The sequence below is a fragment of the Ischnura elegans genome, chromosome X (assembly GCF_921293095.1).
Source record: "Ischnura elegans chromosome X, ioIscEleg1.1, whole genome shotgun sequence".
In the NCBI taxonomy this organism is placed as follows: domain Eukaryota; kingdom Metazoa; phylum Arthropoda; class Insecta; order Odonata; family Coenagrionidae; genus Ischnura; species Ischnura elegans.
In genome coordinates, this window is record NC_060259.1 from 117,642,625 (window position 1) to 117,650,718 (window position 8,094).

Consider the following 8,094-nt stretch of genomic DNA (forward strand, 5'->3'; position numbering starts at 1 on the left):
TCTAAAATCAAAGAGAAATATATTCATTCCTTGCCACGGTAAACATAACACAAGTTTATAATAGGAAATGATGCAAGCAAAAATTTACACTATTTCCTCGATACGTAAAATTAATACTTATATAATCTTAATTATTACCCCTAGGAAGACTGAAAAAAATTATCGCGTAGTAGCCTGACTGGGTCCAATGGACCCTGAAACATTTTTTCCACAATATTACCAGTTTATGATGAATTTAGACTGAGTTAAGTGATGTTTTCCATCTAATTTACTTCCTCAACATATTCTTTGTCTTTATTATTATTGAATTATTTTGTTTGAGGCTATTACTGCAGCGAAGCATAATATTATTCCTTCTACCAGAAATATCACTCCACCTTTCCCATTTTTATGAATGTTCATTAGCACAATAACATTAACACAAATTATAAAGTGGATTTTTTGTCAATGATAAATTAGATATGTAACAAATTTAATGAAACAAAAGTATGATGAATTTACAAAAGTTATTAAAAACTGTTATGCTGCTACAGGCACTGATTGCATAAAATTTCTGAATGATCTTGGCATATAATTTGTGCACATTGTGAAGAGGATGTTCGTGTCTTTCTATCCCTTTTGTAGTTGCACTTACGATACTTATTTTCCTAGGTTGCTAAGGTTGTCAAGGAGTGTGTCACATTTTCTTTTTCACCATGTAAATTCTTTCGATAGTTGATTTTCTCTTGGATTCCAGGAGATACCACTTTTTTAGGAAATCCTGTAGCCTGTATGGCACTAACAGTCGTGAGCTCGGGTGGAATCCCTCGTTTATTTTACCTTATGATCTCTACAATCGCTAAGTCTTTGAAAAGTAGTGGGTTACCTACTTATGTTTCTGGCTGATTAGTCCTGCAACCATACCTGTAACTAATCTTTTCCCTTGATTGACCTCTCGACTTTTATGAGATTCTCTACCTGTGTATACTTAGACATTCCACTTGTATGAATCACTACTATGACTTGCAGCCAAAATTTTAATTCCATACTTTCCTGGTATCTCTCAACAAACTCTCTAAAGTTACAGCGCCCACGGAACATCAGTAACTGTTCGTCAACTGTCATGCAGTATCCTGGCACGAATGCATATTTCAAATATTCATTCCGCCCATCAAATATCTCTCCAATAGTCTGCAATTTGTCTTTGCCTCTGCTTTCCCTCATTTCTGTCGCACTATCAAATCAAATAACCCGTAGTATTACTTTTGACTCCACAATACTGTTGCATATTGGCTGCCCGTCTAGTTTACTCCAAAGTTCTGAAAAATTTTGATTTTTTACTTGTAAAAATGATATATATTAGCATTGCCAGAACCTTATTTATTTCAGTCATCTTCTTCATTCTACAAAGCTTGAAAAACTAAACCTTTCAATGGTGGTCCATTTTTTATCAACATCAAAGATGTTAGGACGCAAAATTAGCAAAAGAGCATAAGACAATAAAAATTCCGCACGGCGCACGGGATATGACGCAAAATATTACGCCTTCGCATTCTACCCTTTTTAGTGGCATGAGGTTTTTTTTACCACTCCTCTTTCAGATTGCGCGAAATAAAAATTACTCCCAATAGGAATTCCCCATTTTCGTATTTCTATCATGTTCTCAGCAAGATGAAGAAGAATCGGCCAAGGTTCAGTTCTTCTTCATCCTTATTCAACATTTTAGGCTTCATCTCCACCAGATTCCCTGCTACCCTCCTCCTGTTAGCGCTGTATATTTAGAAGCTGAACACGTCGTTCTGCAATCTTTAGATAATTGCACTCCAAATGTGTGTCACTATTAGCAAGCCTGTGAATAAAGTGACAATGAAATTTATCAATTTTTCATTCCAAACTTCACTTAGATATAAATGGAAGATAACATTGTTCGTGCTACTCCTTAGTTGTAAATTCAGGTAAAAATTAGCAAAGCACTGTCTCGTATTATATTTCTGATATCATCAAGCAATTCAAAGAGTTCAATAATTAAGCTAGAACAGCTAATTCTTACAATAATTATAAACAATCCTTTTTTGTTATTACCTCAAAAATATCTTGATAGCTATTTTGACTGTAATATCCAAATGGCGACGCCGACTTCTCAGCCCCTCAACTACACAGTATATCAATAGTCACTCTATGAATTCAGTCAAATCAATACCTCACTACACAAAATTTGGTACCACCAAGCATCCGGTAAAGATAGGAATAATGACATTGTTGTATATCATTGTAGTTGTCATCTAACTAATCCATCTGAGGAGTAAACGATTTGGTAAATGAGGTAAATACTGAAGAAGTACATTAGAATGAAGGAATATAGTCTTTTATACAATCCATAAAGTTTTGTACCTACCATGCATGGTATCAAAATGTAATGATAGATGTTCTTCAATGTCTTCAGTTAGATAGTTGGAATAACAGCAAATGTCGGCAGGCAGCGAGACCACTCCAGCTTGCGAGCGTGACCTTCTGACTGTCCACCACGAAAGCACCGCAGACGCTAGATGAATGGTCTCACATATAAAACTAACAGATTATGGGACTGAATGTTGATGATGCACACTGTGTGTGCGTCAAACCAGAGAAAGTTACAAAAACTACCCATTACGAAACGATGTGGATACATGTTTCTGACTGTGTCACTCTAAATGTGACATTGGAAGAGCATATGAAAGGCTTCAAGCCAATCCATAAAAAATGCCCACTTACTGGTAATAACTATCGCCTACGACTTTATTTACATCACCATAAACATTTAATCTCCCAAAAATACAAAGTAAATAAGAAAATTGCTGATAAGTTGAAATGAATCACCCATAGCATTGAAAATAGTCGACTGGGTCCAATGGACCCAGTCCGTCCGCTATGTAATTTTGTAGTGTACTATAAAATGTAATGAGCCCATTCTCGTTATTTCTTGCTATGTTTTAAAGGACATATATTTAGGAAAAGTCACGGCGTAAAAATCAGTTTCGTGCATTTTTGACATAATTATAAACTTTCAAAACAAAACAAAACATAGAGGTCCATAGGACCCAGCCCGTCATTCTAGGGTTAATGATGTATCACAAAGAATTGAAAATATCTAAAATATATACAACATTATAATCCACCAATAAAATTTAAAATCAAAGCGAGAGATCTATGCATTCCTTGCCATGGTTACCAAAACACAAGTTTAAAGATACAGCAGTGAAATAAATGAGAAATGACACAATAAGGACCAAAACTTTTATGAGCTAGGCATTCATCTAATTGTCGTGGTGGCGAGTCACGCCGTGATGAGGCTGGGGACACGTAATAAATAAGTACACATAAATTTATGGAGCGAACACAGTTTATTGCTGCTCAATGGAATTACTGATACAAAGGGTGTGATCATACTAATAAAATGAAAGCGTGAGGCCTAGCGAGAGCGGTGTAGGGGAGGAGGGGGGGTGGGGGTACTCACTCTGCGAGGGTGTGTGGTGACCCATCTGGAAGGTCTCCCGGGATAGGTGGTGGTGACCCAGCTGGAGGTCTCCCGAGGAAGGGCGGTGACCCGGCGAGGAGGTCTCCCGACGCGAGGAATGGTGACCCGGCGATGAGGTCTTCCGAGGAAGGAGATGGTGACCCAGCGAGGGGGTCTCCCGAGGAAAGTGATGGTGACCCAGCGAGGGCATCTCCTGAGGAAGGCGAGGTGCAGAGTCAGCGACCGGCAAGGGTGTATTGACCAAGGGAGCCCTTAGACGACCCAGCAAGGGGTTCTGCGGTGAGCGAGGAAAAGGCGTAGGTGGGAATGGCCCTGATGCATCTTCGATGTGCGCTTAAATATTGTTTTTCCCGGGCATCGATGACGCAGGGAGTCGCCCGTAAACTGCTACTCGCAGTTCGTCGACCGGGGTATTCCCTAGGAACACGTGCACATGAGCGGGGCCTGGCTACTTGAAAGAGACCAAAGGGGACAAAAGGCGATGGCGACAAAGTGTCGGGGTATGTGCACCCAAATCCTACAGGGGTGGACCGCGGCAAGCGGGAAAGGCCCAACGCAGAAGCCGTCGAAAGGAATCCTGCCTCTGTGCCGGTCACTGGGAAAAGGGTGAAGGGAGGCGGCGAGCGCAGGAGGGGGGGGGGTAAATAAAATTACAATTATACAACATTGTCTACAAACAACAGATAAATTGAAGCACTTGAGAAGCATAAAAAATATATAATAATGTTCGTAAGGTATTGTTTGCATAACATTTTCATTATTCACTTTTAGTTTTTAGTTGTTTTTTAAATCGGGAAATAGCAACAGTTCACTAATCGCAATTATTTCACTAAGTACAAAATAAACATCAATAGTTCACTAAGCAAAAACACATACATAGTTCAATAAACACAAAAACAGAAATATTGCACTGAACACAAAAAAACACAAATGCTTCACTGTCGAGCGGCAGCCCTCTTCCGTCTTTTGGTCAGTTCCCACCATCACTTATTGTGTTGGCGGCAGGAAACCTTCCTATTCTGATCCTCCATCACGCACCGTTCCAGTCACTAGCACACAAGTTATTGAGAAGCAAACTAACTACAATCAATAGTTTGACAAGACACTATCGATATATCGATTTTTGGTTGTAGTGTGGTGCGCGATTCACACTATGTGCGCAGCAGTAGTCAATTCTGTTTTGTAAGAAGAAGTTCTCATTGTATTTATGTTTAATATTAAAAACGTTATCACTATCTGGCAGTCGATAATTTCAACAGGTTATGGACCCAGACTGCTTGATCACCGCAAATGTGCGGTCAGTTTTAGTGAGAGAACCTTATTTTTGTGAACTCCAATCGCAACTTTAGTTTTGGCGATTTGTTCTTCCGTTCTATGTTCCAAACGGACTAGAAAATGGATTTCCGAGCCAATATTGGAAAACTGAAGGGTGCAGAAAATTGGAGTAGATGGAAACGGCAAATAGAATTATTCTTGAAGCATCACGAAGTGGCCGATGTAGTTCACGGAGGAAGACATCCCGGTATGCTTGCCACGGCTGCTTCTGAAGGTGAAATTACTGCGCATAGACTTGCTGTGCGAGAGTATGAAAAAGCCGACTCTCTGGCACAAATTATACTCGTGAGTAGCATGGGTGATGTTGATGTTGAATTGACGGCGACATGTGCCACTGCTGAAGAAATTTGTAAGAAGCTGCTGTCAGTATATGAGCAAAGTTCGGGCCAAAGAGTGGATCGGTTGATGGAGAAATTTTTCTCGTCGGAGAAAAAGGAATCCGAAGACATCGCAGCGTAGGTTGCTCGTCTCCAGAAGGACTTCACGGACCTGAATGACGAGCTGAAGCGACTGACCGATGCTGTGCTCCCTGAATTGCTCTTAATGAGAAGAATTATGTCGACTTTGCCCAGGGAATACTTTGAATTTAAAAGTGTGTGGGAGAGTATACCCATTCCTGATCGTTCTATCAATCTTCTGATTGAGAGACTTCGATTAATTGAGATGAGGCTTCCGGAAAATGAAATAGACTCATCTGCTTTTGCTGTGAAAGCGGAATCGAAGAAAGGTAAAGAAGAGACTAGAAAATGTTTTAAATGCTATCAGCGTGGTCATCTAGCAAACAAGTGCCCTGAACAAGGTAAAAAGAGGAACCAACATTTTTCAGGCAAGGGTGCAAGTTTTTTATCTTTCTTAGTTGAGGGTAATAATGTGCCTATAGAAGTATGGCTTGCAAGACACTGGTGCCTCTCAGCATATGTGTAATAATAAGAGTTACTTCATGGACTACACTCTTATTACTAAGCCTGTGAATATCACGGTAGGAAATGGTGAAGTCGTGTGATATTAGAGATGTTTGGTATGTTCCAGAATTGGGTAGGAATTTACTCTCTGTAGGAAGGACTGTAGAAAAGGGATTTCAGTTTAGTGCAGATGCGAGAAAGTGCATCTTCAAAAGAAATGGGCTAGTGAAACTTGTGGGAGTGAAGACGGAGACTGGGCTGTACGAATTAAAAATGACTGTCCAACGTCCACGGGACTCTACTGAAGTCAACGTTACAGCAGTCGATGCTAGTCTTCAATTATTGCATTAAAGGCTCTGTCATCAAAGTAAACAGCACGTGAAGAAGGTACTGAAAAGTAGGGGTATTGAAGTTCAAGCGGAAGAAGATTTCTGCGTTGGATGTGTGATGGGAAAGCAGCACCGCGATAGTTACAAAACTCGAGACTGCAGACCTTATACCGTTGGTGAGATCATCCACACTGATCTCTTTGGGCCGATGGAGACCTCATCGTTTGGAGGAAGTAGGTACTTCTTACTGCTGAAGGATGATTTTTCCAGTTACCGCCGAGTATTCTTTTTGAAGACAAAAGATATGGTTCCTCATTACCTTGAAATATTTTTGAGTGAGGCGGACAATGAAGGTAACAAGATAAAAACTTTAATGAGTGATGGTGGGCTTGAATTTAACAATGCACATGTTAGAAGAATCCTTCAAAAGAAAGGTATTAAGATACGGATGTCCATGCCCTACACTCCAGAACAGAATGGAACGGCAGAACGTGAAAATAGAACTCTAGTGGAGAGTGCAAGATCTATGTTGCATGCACAAAATCTTCCTAAATGACTATGGGCGGAAGCAGTGAATACAGCATGCTTTGTCTTGAATCGTACTGGTCCTTCAAAGGTAGATGGAAAATCCCCTCTGGAAGTATGGCTGAAAAGAGGTCCTGTTAATGTAGATCACTTGAAAGTGTTTGGTGCAGAATGCTATGTACATGTTCCTAAGCAACGCCGGAGGAAGTGGGATAAGAAATCAACATATGCCAGATTTGTAGGATACTGCGATGAAAGGGATGGATATAGGTGCAGGCTGCCAAACTCAAAAAGAGAAATAATGAGCCGAGATGTTTTGTTTAAACCACTAGAAGTTTTGCCCAATAAGTCAGAGTTTAGAATCACTAATCATTCTGAGAAGAGAAATGTGGATGAGAATAATACTGAACCACACAATATTCAGGAGGTCGGAGATCTTGAATCCGTGGACGACTCAGAAGTAGAGGAAGCACCATCTGAAGATGAAGAGATGCCCCAGCTGCATACCAAAAGGCAAGTAAAGAAGCCTGCATATCTGAAGGACTATGTCATGGCAGCAGAGTTAACATCTCCATCATCTTTTAGTGAAGCGATAAATTCAGAAGATGGAGACTTGTGGAAGAGTGCCATGGAAGATGAGATGAACTCCCTGAAAGAGAATGAAGTGTGGACTCTAGTTGATTTACCGAATGAAAAAAAGGTCATCAATAATCTGTGGGTTTTTCGAGTGAAAAGCCATCCAGCCAATTGGGCAGTCCAGTGCTACAAAGCACGTTTGGTAGCAAAAGGTTGTACTCAACGCCTAGGTATCGACTACGAAGAAACTTTTAGTCCAGTGGCAAGATTCGAGACTGTACGATCGGTTCTTAGTGTGGCTGCTGAGGAAAGATTGAAGCTTCAACAATTTGATGTGAAAACAACTTTTCTTTATGGAAAACTTAAAGAAGAAGTGTACATGCAGCAACCACAGGGGTATGAAGATGGTACAAACCGAGTTTGTCGCTTAAATCGAAGCATATATGGACTGAAACAGGCGCCTCGCTGCTGGAATAACGGACTGGTTGCATTTTTAGAAAAACAGGGGATTAAGAGGAGCTCTGCTCACCATTGCCTATTTGTGAGGAATAGGATAGACAAAAAACTGTTAATTGTAATATATGTGGATGATGGGTCGATTGCTGGAACAGATGAGGGGGAAATGAGTGAGTTTTTAGAGCATCTAAAGATGGAGTTTAAAATCACTATGGGCACTCTTAGTTCTTTCCTTGGGATGGGAATTCAGCAGCTAAGCAATGGTTCAATTTTTGTGAGCCATGGTTCATACACGAAGAAGGTTCTGGAGCGGTTCTGGTTTGCTGATGCAAATGCTGTCTCGACACCCCCCGAACCTGGTGCCTCTGGTGGTGACGATGGCACTGAGGATCAACCCTTGGATGCCAGTATACCATATCGTGAGGCTGTAGGGAGCCTTATGTTCCTAATGGTGGCTACACGCCCTGGTATAGCCTAT